The sequence below is a fragment of the Paroedura picta genome, chromosome 8 (genome assembly GCF_049243985.1).
Source record: "Paroedura picta isolate Pp20150507F chromosome 8, Ppicta_v3.0, whole genome shotgun sequence".
Lineage (NCBI taxonomy): Eukaryota > Metazoa > Chordata > Lepidosauria > Squamata > Gekkonidae > Paroedura > Paroedura picta.
Window position 1 is genome coordinate 66553250 of NC_135376.1, and position 14567 is coordinate 66567816.

The 14567-nt window shown below is 43.2% G+C and overlaps 1 protein-coding gene across 2 annotated transcripts in view; it reads right to left on the bottom strand.

Annotated features, from left to right (window-relative positions):
* STK32C (serine/threonine kinase 32C) overlaps window positions 1–14567 on the bottom strand; it is a 191633-nt gene that overhangs the window by 58068 nt on the left and 118998 nt on the right. The gene's annotated exons all lie outside the window — the stretch shown is intronic.

Consider the following 14567-nt stretch of genomic DNA (forward strand, 5'->3'; position numbering starts at 1 on the left):
GCAGCCGGCTCAAGGTTGACTCAGCCCTCCATACTTCCGAGGTCGGTAAAATGAGTATCCAGCTTGCTGGGGGGGTGAAACAGTAATGACTGGGCAAGGCAAGGCCACCCTGTATTGAGTCTGCCATGAAAACGCTGGAGGGCGTCACCCCAAGGGTTAGACATGACTCGGTGCTTGCACAGGGTATACCTTTACCTTTATGGAATAATACAATTTGCTTACATTTTAATATCTTGAAATATAGTATGCCATTCAGATATTGCTATGAACTGAAAGAAAATATCTCTTGAGAATAGCTCCAAAGGAGCAGTAAGTGATTTTTTTTATCATAAACTCACGGGTTTAAAAATATTCTATGACAAACTAAGACTAACTGGTAGAAACATTTGGGAATTAATGTCTTAGAAAATCTGGATCTGGCTAACTCAAACTATAGCCAAATAAGCATTGTTATGTGTCTGTGATGAAAAATGTTTATAAAATCCACTATCAACAATCTTACTCCACAGAGGTTAGGAAAATGTAGAGATTGACACATGATGGAGATGAAGCAAAACAACAGCTGATTTGAGTAATATTTTTGGAACTGCCAAAGGATTACTGAAAATCAATTTGGGAATGTATTGAACATATGGCAAGAGACAACATATCTCCTTAATCACTTTCTCTCTTATTAGGATACATATATATATATATATGGTAAAGGTATCCCCTGTGCAAGCACTGGGTCATGTCTGACCCTTGGGGTGACGCCCTCTAGCATTTTCATGGCAGACTCAATACGGGGTGGTTTGCCAGTGCCTTTAAATATATATTTAAAGATTAGGAATTCCTTACGCTTTGAACACATGAAGCTACCATATACTGAACCAGACTCTCAGCCCATCAACGTCAATATTGTCCACTAGCAACGGCTCTCCAAGATCTCAGACTGAGGTTTTTCATATCAACTACAACTTGATTTTTTTAAACTAAAGATGGTAGAGATTTAACCCGGGAACTGCTGCATGCAACACAGATGATCTACCACTGAGCCATGGTCCCTCCCCAATTGACTAAAACTGGAATGATAATTGCCCCCAGATTTAAAAGTTAGAAGCACCTGTCTGGGCAAAATAAGTTTGGAAAGGATAATTATACTTTCAGAATAACACAGTGTAGAGAAAGGGGTGCATGAATGGACACTAATAATTTTTGGTGTGAATACCCCTGTCCAGTACAATGCTACTGGTATCTTAACGACAGCATGTAACATTTTTAGGAATGCTTGAGAATTTCTGCCCACACCATATTTTCCTGACCCACAGACCAAGTGCCACATGCAGAATGGACAAAGAAATACTTACTGGCCTGCAATTATATTTAGTACACCACTCATGAGGTAAAACAATAGTATTTCTGAGGCATCCTCTCCTCTAAAATCCCATTCTAATCTTGTTCACATTAAAAATCAAGCAGGAGATCAGAGATTTAACACACACACACACACACACACACACACAAACATTTACTTTTCTGGGAAGGAGAGTTGTAAATATTCATGATCAACTATGGCAGTCTCATCCAAGTAAAAGACCCCTGTAGTGGACTACACTTTTTAAAAAAGAGATGTACAAACATGTAAATTACTCTGAAGTAATTTCACAGAAACAGAGCCTTGAGTGACAGGCTGCTCCAAGGAATCTGGTTAGCATCAGTTGAGCAGAAAAAGACTTCTGAACTGGATACTGAAGAGGATTCAGTAAGTTTCTGCTTTGAATGAGTAGCATATCAATAGTCTTTCATCCTTAGCTGAGAACAGTTAAACACAGACAGACAATTGTGGGAAAGTTGGCAAGGAAGTTTGGGTAGTAGGCTGTTGAACTAAAGAAAAGAGACAGATCTCAAAATGAGAGGAGGATTCCCCTATTCATGCAAACAGGGAGTTAGCTCTGAAGAGTGCTATGATCTTTGGTAGGGTGTGGTTAGAAACTGCCTGTAGAAAGAGTCACTTAAAAAACTCAAGACAAGAAGTGGTGTTTCAAAAGAAAGGATTTAGTACTGGAAAGAATGGACCAGCCTTCTGGAAACCAAAAGAATGAGAAATTATTCAAAGAAAGTATACTAAAGTGTTTGGGGAAAATACTGGAACAAAAGCCTCTCAACATAAAGATTTAAGTCATTTTGAAAAGCTTAAGAAACTCTTTTTAGCCTGAAATACTTCTCTGACAATATTATTCCTAAACTGTGACTTTATGCAAGGCGTTTTCTTGTGTCTGCTCTCAAAGTATAGACTGTACTAAGAAACTCCTTTTAGCCTGAAACATAAGAACTAAAGTCTATGCATGTACTGATTTATCTCTAATGAGTTACCTAATTTCACCTGACATTTCTGCTCTAAGTTAAACCAGATGTTTTGTCAATTTGGAATGTAAAAATGTTTCAAGTACCATTTAAATTAAAGGGTACTTTAACCAATCCTTCCTGGGCTGAATAAAGAAGCAAAATATCAGTCTGGAACAGGTAGGAGAGCCAGAGTTCTTCAGAAAAGAACAAAAAATGTTACTAGTGAGGTTCAGACAGGGAAAGGGAAATGGAGGACAAATCTTGCCCCAGAGAAGGGACATGGCTGAGGGCTGTCATAACCCTCTAGAAATGCCAACCTCCAGGTGGGGCCTGCAAATCCCCCAGAATTACAATTTATCTACAGACTTCAGAGATCAGTTCCCCTGGAGAAAACAGATGCATGGAACTCTGAACAATATAACATCTTACCGGCTGTCTGAGGTAGTACAGTCTAGTACAGTAGTACAGTACAGTAGTACTTCACTCTGAGAGCAGCCACAAGAAAACACCTTACGTAGGGTCACAGTTTTACATGGCAAGAGAAACTTCAATCTGCCTATGGGGCTAATCAACAACAGATAATGGAATTATAGAATGCTGGTCTTCAATGTAAATATAAACTTAGTCAAAACCTGTGCTTGCTACTCCTTTGAGGAAGAAAATGTCTGCTTTATTTCTGAAATGGCAAAATAGATCATGCCACATAACAAGGTTGAGGGCAGGTTCTCTTGATGCCCAGAGCTCCCTCCATAATATATCAATTTCCCCCCACAGCCAAGCTGGCCCCTGAGGCTCCCTACAGATGCCAGCCTCCATGTGACACCTACAGATCCCCTGGAATTACAGCCCATCTCCAGGCTACAGAGATCAGTTCCCCTGGAGAATATGGATGCTTTGGAGAGTAGGCTTAAAAGCACTGAGGTCCCTGTACTCCCCAGCCTCTATCCCCAAATCTCCAGGAGTTTCCTATTCTGGATCCTCCCCAGCCTGATGCTGTGGAGGGGACCTGGCAATCCTCCATCTGCCTCATGCAGTCCCTGAAATGACACTGGACTAAGTTTGCCATTTTGTGGTTTGGTAACCAAACAGAAATCACTTTTTTGGTCTTGTTATTATTTTCTGTTGGTACAGACTGATCAGTGGATGCAGTTAAAGCAGGCTTTCTCAACTTTTTTACCTTTGAGAACCCCCTAAAACATTCTTCAGGCATCAGGGAACCCTGGAGGTGGCAGGTCAACATGCCTATGTACCCCCATCCCCCCTTCCCATCCCCTCCAGGCCCATCACTGGCCATTTGTGGTGAGGGCAGGTTGAAATGACCATATATGGTCATATCACCCAATATATGTTTAACCCATTTAAATATATATATATATATAAACTAATTAACTCCCACCCATTCAGGAAACCCTTCCAGGGCTGTTAAGAAACCCATGAGAAAGCCTGCGTTAAAGTATGACAGCAGCATTGTTGAACAAGTTCCAATGATTATTGTGTAACATAGCATTTCCCCTCACCCAACACCATGATGTGTGCATGGTGTAAACATTAAGAATTGGCATTCCAAACATTAATGGTTCTCGAGCCAATCTTCAAGAATAGGATTGGCAAGACAAATCCCAGAAGCCAAAATTCATCATCAACATTTTGCTATTTGGCTCCTCCCACCATACCCAATCAAACTCTCTACTAAAGCTTCAGAGAAAAAAGGCTTTAACATCCCTCTGCAAGAGAGGCCAAGACTGAGGCCACCCCTTATGCATCCCTCTGACCCAGACACAAGCTAAGACGAAAAGAAGTGGTAGCATAAGAATCAAAATGGTTTTAGGGGACGGGGTTATGTAACCCGCCTCGAGCCTTCGGGGGGAGGCGGGGTATAAATATAAACATAATAATAATAATAATAATAATAATAATAATAATAATAATAATAATAATAATAATAATAATAATAATAATAATAATAATAATAATAAAATATTTGAATAAGGGCTCTGTCAAGGCCAGGGGCAGGCTGGCCCTTTAACATACCAGACAAGAGCCCACTGAGTTCCCATTTTCTTGGTCTGCTCAACTGATTTTTCAAGTCAAGTAGCAGACCTGCTGGCTCTCTCGTGCTACACCACTAATGCATTTCAATCCGCAAGTGCTCTGGAGGGAAACCTGCTTAGGGTGAGTAAGTAATTCAATTTCCCTGTCCAGTTAATCTGTGGCTTTCTGCTGAGATTGCTAAGAAAGCTTCTGGTCTGTGCCAACTTTGCAATAATTTTATTGCATTTACACCTTTGTGTTTGGAAAATGGACCAGGGCCATGGCTCATTTCGTACAGGCCATTGAGTTGTCACCAGATGGTGCTTTCACTGGGGAAGCCACTGACCTAGATTGGATTTGAACCCGTGACACTGCTGAGGGAAGCTTTTTTCTCAGGCTTTATCCTCCATAATCAAGCCCTCTGCAAACACGGATAAGCAAACACAATTTCGTGTTTCAAATGACAACCCTGGGACTGACGAAAATCTCTTTCACTCTCTTTTTAATCAGTTGCCTTTTAAAAATGAAGCCCAGTTTGTTTCCTGTTTGTATTTCATAACTCTTTTGAAGCAGTAAAGGGGGGGGGGGGGTTCTGCTTTTAAAATAGCTCCCAGTAGAAAGACTTGTTTGTATTTGTTTTGCTATTTTTAAAAAAAAAATTCACTGGCAAGCATAAGCAGTGAGACAGAAGGGCACTGTTCACTCCTTAGTGTCCAGGGAAAAATCTCAAGCTGGTTTGAGTCTATGGCACACAAGTTCCCTCCAACCACACTTCTCCTAAGCGCAGAAAAAAACTGAACTGCCCATTTTTGGACGAGTGTTCCCTGGGCCCTGTATGGCATTCTCTGTTTCAAGGTGAGGATGTATTGTGAAGCGAGGAAGGTGGAGCGCATTTTCAAAATAAATGCACTTGGTTCCGTTCACTTACTGTTTTCTCTGGGCAGTGACAGGTAGGTACAGTGGGGCAGAGCAGAAGTTCAAGACTGTTGTTGGGCTGCAGTAAAGAATAAAAGGAACACACTGGCAGTGCAATCACCATAACGTTGGTGACAGCAGCCAAGGCCTGTCTCCTTTACCTGTTGACAAGCAGTGAGAAAGGGGTTCAGGGTTGGGAAATCCTAGAACAGGCTTTCTCAACCAGGGTTTCATGGAGGAAAAAAGCCCGGAAGGGTTTCTAGACATTTATTTGTTGATATGACTATATATAGGCATGTCAATCTCCCACTCTCCAAGGGCCAATGATGGGCCTGGAGGGGGTGTGAAGGGGAGGGATCCCAGGTGGGCATGAACACAGCTATGCTACCCAAACATATTCTGCACAATCACACCACTTCTGGGTTTTCTCAAAGTCTGAAAAATGTTTTTTCTCAACTGCAAAAATGTTGAGAAAGGCTTCCTACAATCATACAATAATAGAGTTGGAAGGAGCCATGCAGGTCACCTCGTCCAACCCCCTGCTCAGTGCAGAATCAACCTAAAGCATCCACAACAAGTATCTGTTCAGCTACTGCTTGAAGACTGCCATTGAAGGGAAGATCATCACCTCCTTGGGCAGCCGATTCCACCATTGAACTACTCTGAACTACTCCCCCCAATATCTACCTGGTACCATTCTACAAGTCATTTTAAGTTATTATTATAGGCCCTATCCTCTGCTGCCAACAGGAACCTCTCCCTGCCTTCATCTAACAACCTTTCAAATACTTAAAGACAGCAATCATGTCCCCTCTCAACCTCTTCTTCTCAGGCTGAAGATTCCCACTCCATCAGCCTTTCCTCATAGGGCTTGGTCCTGGATCGTGCTCTTTGCTGTCATCTTAGCCTCTCAATTTTGTCCACATCCTTTTTGAAGTGAGGCCTCCAGAACTGTACACAGTACTCCAGGTGGGGACTGACCAACATGGTAGTGGGTTTATGACATCTTGTGATTTTGATGTGATACTGATGAGACAGCCAAAAACTGCAATTGCCTTCCTTACCACCACATCATACTATCTGCTCATATTTAGCTTACAGTCCACAAGTACCTCAAGATCTCATTACTGCTACCCAGAAGTGTGTCTCCCATCCAGTATTCTCGTTTTTGTGAACCAAATGTAGAACTCTACACTTCTCCTTATTGAATTACATCTTGTTCTCATTTGCCCACTTTTCCAGCATGTTCATATCTCATTGAACTCTATATCTTCAGGCGTGTTTGCTACTCTTTCCAGTTTGGAGCCCCTCCACTACCTCATCCAGATCATCGATAAAAATGTTGAGAAGTACCAGACCCAGCACAAAGCCTGGTGGCACCCCACTCCTCCTGCTGTCCTCCTTCCAATCTGATGACATTGACAACTACTCTGTGGGTGCAGTTTTCTAACCAGTTCCTTATCTACCTAACCATCCAGAAATCCAATCTGCAGTCCTCCAGTTTACCCATCAGAATATCATGGGGAGCTTTGTCAACAACATCAACTGAGTTTCCATCTCGTGTGTGTGAGTGTGTGTGTGTGTGTGGCAACACTAATCTCATTCCTCTCTTTCCCCCATTTTTCTTCATCATTGGTCATATAGTAATTTCCACTGTTTGAATAAATAGCCTTTCTGAGCAAACAGGCTGATCAGCCAATTAAAAATCAACAGTGAACCCAATGGCAGCTGTATACAGGAGCCCCTTAGGGAGTCAGAAGATGTTGGTGGTCTTACCATATAGATGCCAAATGATGTTTCCAATGCCCATGCATTCACAAAAAGCCCATTCAGATATCTGATTGTGTGTTTACTGACAGTGTAGGGGAACAGAGGGATTGTGCCCATCACTTTCACCATTATTGTGTATGGAAGGAATGAGAAGATCCTGTTCTCATATAAATTTCATATGCTCTGCCACTTTGCAGGAACCCTGATAAAAGTATACAAACACTGGTATACGCAATCGGCTTTATCCAGACATTCTCCTGACCATTTGATAGTTGTGGGTGAAGTCGCTGGGAGCAATCTTTCTCCCCTCTATGCAACCAAACATTATGCATAGAGCTATAGTGTGGGATGGAGAGAGCAGATGGAGAGTAATTTTTCTGCCATGGTACTACAAATTGGGGTCACCTTATGTAACAGAATGTCAAGAAAGACAAAAGAAGTAGTGCTTCAGACAACAGGTAGTCAATATGGGAACTCACTGTTGCAAGTTGTGGTGATGGATCTGGCTTAGACGTTAACAGCAGACTTGACAAATGTATAGAGGATAGGTCTATTGCTGCTTACTAGTGGCTCTGAGTTCCCAGTGGCTTCTATGTGGCTTTTGACTTGCCACTGTTGGAATCAGTACACTGGACCAGGGTGGGGAGCCACTGACTCCATTGCCATGGTAACCTTACATTCTTATACAATGGTCTTCTCTTAGTGCTGTTGGACACTTAGGTTGGGCATGTCTCAATGAATTAAATATGCGCAGAACCCCTTTTATTTAAACAGATATGTGATAAGTTAAATTGTATACAAACCATTCTCCTCTAAAAAGAGCAAGGAGCCCTAAAGCACTCTCAATGCAAGGGTCGTTTTGCTGACTTGAACAGTACATCCGGTGTTACAGCTGAAGTTTTCTTTTACTTTACTACTGTAAATTATTTAACAACATTTTCTGCTCTATAATTTTATGCTTGCTCTCATTACTACACAGCTAGACAGGAAGTCAATAAGAGCCATATTCTTGTGTGTGGTTTTTTTTGTCTGCTCTCTGATTGTGGCATGAACTCTGTTCCCAGAGAGAGAGAGAGATCTTTTTTTCTTTAGCAACATCTCAAGCAGCCAAATCAGTACTAAATTGCTGGAGGAAGCAAGAAAGCAGCAAGCAGAGCGGAGGAAAAAATCTTGCATGTGGACCTGATGCCAGGCTTTAATGCCCGCTATGAGTGGATGATATTGGCACTGTGAATCTGAGAAGAGCTGCTCCCCATCATGTTGGGGGCAAGCAATCCAATATCTCCATGGAGAGTGCTGCCATTTGATGACCTACCAACTTCGGGTCCTGGCAAAGAGGATTGCTAAATTGCAACTATGAGAAGCATCCTAGGCCTATCACATCACCGCAGCTCTGAAAACGGAAGCATGTCTCTCTTTTTCCAGTCCTTTCTTTCATCAGGCACCATTGACAATCCTCCCCTCCCATCTGCTGGAGCAAACAGGATCCTCGTATTGCCATGCAGCTGGGGAGGAGAGGTGGGTGGATAATGAGTTGGGCCCAGGGATGGAGCAGCCGAAATACCATCTGCAACCTCTCTGGCCCTCCACAAGAACTGGTAAGCTACTATGTGAGGCAGGATGCTGAACTCAATAGACAACAGGTCTGGTCCAGCAGGTCTGTTCTTTTTTTTTTCCTGTAGGTCTGTTTCCTTCCTTCTCAAAGCAAGAGACTGGGCCACTTCATGACAGACCTAGCAACTATCTTCAAATAGTCTCAAAACCTACAGGCGGTCTAAATCACAGGGATCTCAGAAGAACAGCAGATCTCAGCCTCCCCCCAGCTGCCCTCCACACACCTTCCCCTCCCAACTTCACACTAGCCTTTGTTGCTTGAAGAAGAACAGGCGGTTGCAGAATCATGGGGAGTATTTGCTCAACAGGACAGATTTGGCATTTAGGAACCTCCACAGCAGATATTTCTTAAGCGAACCGTTTGCTTTGTAGGCATGAACATTTGTTGGATTTTCTTTATTTACTTATTTAAAGCATTTGTGCCCCATATGCCAAGCGCAGTGCTCTTTGTGTACAATAAAAAGAACAGAACAGCATATAAAATCACATAAGCCCCACCACATAGAAAACAGGAGTGACTGAAGCCAAACAAAAATTCAGGAGCAGACTGAAAATATGATGAGACTATAAATTTTGCAGTAGTACGGGTCTAATAACTGTCAGAATTCTTTTCCTCGGGTCAGAGATCAGCCAGTAGCGGACTGCATGAAATGGAACATCTAGTCATTTCCCACAAACTGTTCTGCTAGACGAAAAATTCTCTGCTCCCACTGCAATATCGGCAAACTACTGTGTCAACTTTCAGAATGAAATCCTTAAGCTAGAGAAATTGCCCCAAACCCAACGTCCAAGATCAGATCAGATCTCCTCCCAGACTTACCTGGGCTGTTAGAGCAGGAGCCCATGGCCTCAGAGCCAGCCCATATGGCCTGCAAACTACTCTTATGGCTGCCCCAACAGCAAGAGGGCCAGCATCACATGCCAGTGAGAGGTACCTTTAAGGAACTGCTAGCAACTATCAGGCAAATGGAGAACAGGTGTGGGAGGTCAACGAAGTCTGTTGGGCATGTCTGCCATTACGACAGGCCCTTATAAAGAACCAAACAGCAGGGCAAGGAAGGTGATCTGAGTCTTTCCTTGGCAAGGCAACCTTGGCCCTTGCTGCAGCAGAGGCATTTACTAGACCTGGGGTTTTGGATGGAACTACAGAAGCTGGTAGGGGCAAAATTGAAGATGTGCAAACTCTGAATCCACACACATACAAGTAAAGGACAGGTGAAAATTACAATTCGTTTTACTGACAAGAAGGCAGTTGTTGCTTTGCTTGTTAAGCTTATTAAAGGTGCAATCTGATGCTGATGCACTCCAGTCTAAACCCACTGAAAACAAGAGCCTGGTGTTAGACTGCTGGAAGATTCTGATTAAGATTTCCAAAGAAGAAGAATAACTTCCAAGCCTGCTTTTTTACCGGTGGCCACTTGTATATGCTCCTGCTGAGATGTCATAAATTCATATGGCTTCCTTGCGACATATTTTACTCCTGAAATACTAACATTTTCAGAGTTTCAGAGTTCAGTACACAGAGATCCTGCTCTGAAGTTAAAACAGACTGTATGGTGTCAATCTGGCAGAACTGACAGGTAAGTTCCAGTAACAAGTACAAATCCATTATTCAGAAGCCAAGATACCCATAGAACGCAGGCGCCACTGCTGTCATTCCGATGAAGTGGGGGGCAAAGGGTCAGAGATAAAAGCAGAGGTCGGGCCCCTGCTGCCCTTGTCCTGCAAGACCCCCTCTTTCATTGGGGCTTTGGAACTCAGAAAGATCCTCTGGGTACTTTTTTATCCATCACAAAAAGATCATTTGAAATAACTTCATTTTAAATTTTTCTAAAGTTTTATTGGTCCTAATTTATCCTTCCGGGAGGGCAGAAGTGCCAATGAATGCACTAATAGCTTTTGGAAACATATTGATGCAGCAAGAGAGACTGCGGGATAGAAGGGCAAGAAAGCAAAAGATTAGCTTTGAAGTTAGCATCAAGTGGCTGGAAAGGGAGATGTTTTGGGATAATCAGAAGTGACTATGTCATATTGTTCCAGTCAGAGCCACTGAGAGACAGGAATGGGGGTGGGGAGGAATTCTAGAGATTTGGGTTGCCCTGGGGAGCTAGGTGAGATGTCTCTGGAGGACAATGAGCAGGATATTTTTTTTTCTTCTGATCCTTGCCCCAACAGTGCTGCTGTTCTCATTTTGTTCAAAAGCCCAAGAAGGTCAGAAGCTGCATAACAGTATATTCATCTGAGTATTAGTCTCCTTCAGGTTAAGGGATTCTGCTAAAGCTGCCTTGCCTTAAGGCCCTTTTCCTAAATCCTGGAGTTCACAAAGCTGCAGAGTTTGAAAAAATTGTATATTAAATTTTGACTCCATTCAAAAGGGGGGGGAGGGAACCTCCAGGGAAGGTTGTGCAGCAAAAGTGGCATTGTAGGAAGCACTATGGACATTTTAAGCCACTCACCAAAGCAACTCAGAAGTGCAGCGAAGGGATAGAAAACAGAACAAAGCAGTTTCCTTCAAAAGCATCTCAACCACGTTTTGCTAACCCAACTCAAGAGGGTTTGTATGAACAGATAAATAAATTCCACTACCAGCTGGAAATTAGAATGGATCTTTCTGAAATGACAGGGGGGGAAACCCATTAGCAACCAGTTATTAAAACAGAATACAAAGGCAGTCTGAAAATGGCCACAAACAAGCATAAGGTTCTTGATCTCACTAAACTTGGTGAAGATAGGAACATTCATACAAATTCCAGTTTCCTCCCTTATCTATTGGTTAGGGAGCATCCTCGTCTTCTCGAAGCTACTGCCCTCGGACTTGATAGGATCGTTGCCCTTCACTATCTCCCTCGGTCTTGATAGGGATGGGTTCTGAATCCCACCTCCTTGGCTCAGGATTCTTCTTGACCCTCTCAAAGTCCACTTGGCTCTCTCACTGTTAATTGTCAAATCCAAACTGACACTCGCAGCTGAAGAATTCCATTTAAATCCTCTGTCACTCAAGGTTTCCTAACTGGGTTACAGCATTAACCACTGACTGTCTGTCACACAGCCATTATTGTACATTTCATGAGAACAAAAATTCCCAAGAATCAGATTATCAGATTCTTAAAGGAGTGTGGGACCACCAACCCCCTGCTCAGTGCACGATCAACCTAAAGCACCCGGGATTAGCCACTGCTTGAAGACTGCCAGTGAGGGGGAGCTCACCACATAGAATCTTGGAATCCCAGAGGAGGAAGAGTCCATGCAGGCCATCTAGTCCAACCCCTTGCTCAATATACCCCAAAATATCCCTCTCTGATTGGCACCTGGTTTTCATATCCCTCTCCCCAACTTGTCAAACCCAGGGACCCAGACCCCCCCCCCCCACAGTCATTCCTGGCATTTAACTTTAACAGGTCCACTGGAAATCCATTCTCACCCCCAATGGCCCCTGCCAATTCACCTTCTGTGCAAGGAGGGGGCAGGAGACCCCCTAGGTGCCCTCTTTACTGTGGAGGGGAGGTGGAAGACACCTCTGCCTCTTCCTCGCAGCTCCTCCAGCCCCTCTTCTCTGAGGGGCTCACACTTCCCTGACAGTGACCCCCCATCAGGGAAGTGCATGCCTCCTCCTCCCTCCTTGCCCTCCACTGTGGCCCAGAAGCCAGGGGGACTGCACAGAGGCAGGGTGAGCAGGGCTTCGTGGATGGCTGAAGGGGAAGCAGGTGGCTCCACTGCTCAGCCCTGAGATGGCCATCTGGACGGGAAGAGAGATAGTCCAATTCACTCACCCTCCATATGGTCACCCATCTTCTGAGATGCACCACCCATGTTTGGTGCCCAGCCCTCGTCCATGTGCACACTGAGGCCCATGCACGACCACTCCTGTTCTTTGGTACCCCAGCCTGTGGCCACACTAAGGCTTGCATCCTGTGCCACCTCTTGTTCTATGCAAGCAGAGATGACCCGTCAGCTGAAGATGAAAAAACAGAAAGAAATTTCCAAGCTGGCTTTATTCAGAACGAATTCCTGGGTATAAAACCTCATTTTTGTATTTTACTTCCTCAGTAAACCTATTTCTGAATTGGTTTTCAACCCACTAACTAATTCATAAGATAGTTACTTTTATGGACCTTTGATACTAATAGACCCAAATTATATGGCTTAAAATTTAAAATATAAAATATAAGGTATATAAAATATAAGATTTAGGTAGTGGGTTGTTTGTATCCCTGGGGGGAAAAAACCAATTCAGAAATAAGTTTACTGAGGAAGTAAAATACGAAAATGAGGTTTTATACCTAGGAACTTGTTCTGAATAAAGCTTTTTGCCATCGCAAGCTTGGAAATTTCTTTCTGTTTATACCTCTTGTTCTGTGACTGGCTCTAGCCCATGGCCATGCTGAGGCCTGCACACTCCATCACTGCTCCTTTTCTTCTTCGAGGCCCACACTCTCTCCCACTGCCACTCCTCTCCTTCAATGCCCAGTTCTTGGCCCCACCAAGGCCCACTGCTGCCACTCCTCAGTGTTGTCTGTCACGGGGACTGGGGTGGGATGGGTGGACTGTTTTCATTTCCATCACACTACAGCCCCTGAAAGCACCAGAAGATTTGTTTCCACATCAATAATACATATTCTATAGATGGCAGAACCAAAGGAAGGAGTAGGAATAAAGCTTCCTTACTGCTCAAAGAGGAAGGGATACTATCCCATTCTGCTAGCCTTGGGTTATGCACGGTTATACATTTACAATCATGCTAAGGATGTGTCAGGGAGCTCAGGTACTCAGGGGTACTTTAAAGTTAAGCCATCCAACAAGTAAAGATGATCAACAAAAACAATATTTACAGGGTTCATTTTTGCCACCTATGCTACTGTGACTTCACAGAGAATGCTGTCAAAAAATCTCTTCCCCTGTGAGATGGAATCATTTTACTTGAGACAATTGTTACACTGCTGCAATTTAATGAAGCAGAGTGGAAGACATATTGTGGAGAGAAGGACTGCTAGAATGCAACTTCCTAAATCTTTTAAACATGCGAGCATTCAGATAGTGTTGAGCAGGCTCCTCCTTTCCTGTTTTTCGAGCCCTCTTCCCCTCACTGTGTGGTAAAAACAAGAGACCTGCTGACTCAGGGCCTGATGGAGAAATGGGGCAGGAGATACACTGTCTGCATATTTTCCTAGTTTAAGGGACACACAGCATTGCAATCTCCAGTCCCAAAGAGTGAATGTTTGAAAGAGAGAGATATATATACTTTAAATTGCTGTGACCATAACAATTAGTAAGGAAGCAGAGTACAGAGGCTGTTTCACAGTTGCTGATTACAGTGATAAATCTGAACCTATGTACAGGATTGATCATCCCCTGCACGAAGATATGTCATTTTATTAGTTTCTCAATATACCGAGGAAAAATAAAAATTATGCAATAGAAAGTTATTCTTACCCTTCTTTTTTTTTTCTACAGCCGTTGAAGCAACTAAATCAGGAAGAGGACACATTTCCCAAACACTTCTATGTTTTGAAATCCCCCCACCCACCTTCATCAATTGAAAGTAGTCTAAAGAAGGCAGAAATGTCCATTGAATGGGAGATGTGAATATCTCACATCTGGGGCTACTGGGCATTTCCATTCTGCTATTGGACACCCCTTTAGACAGTGAACACTCACCTCTCTGGCCCCAATTCACTCAACTTGAGGACAATGCAGCGCAGGAACCATCCCCCTTTGAATTCATTTTATTTGCCCTCAATGATTACGATGCTGCCCAATCTGATTGGCTACATGATGTTATGATGTCACTATAATCTTTATAGGATCCCTGATTGATTGGCATCAGATTAGAATAGAGAAGATGCCCCTACAAAAAGTAGTGCCGAAACAGCAGATCGGATAGGATTGCCAACTCTTGCTTGTGCCAAGGGAGG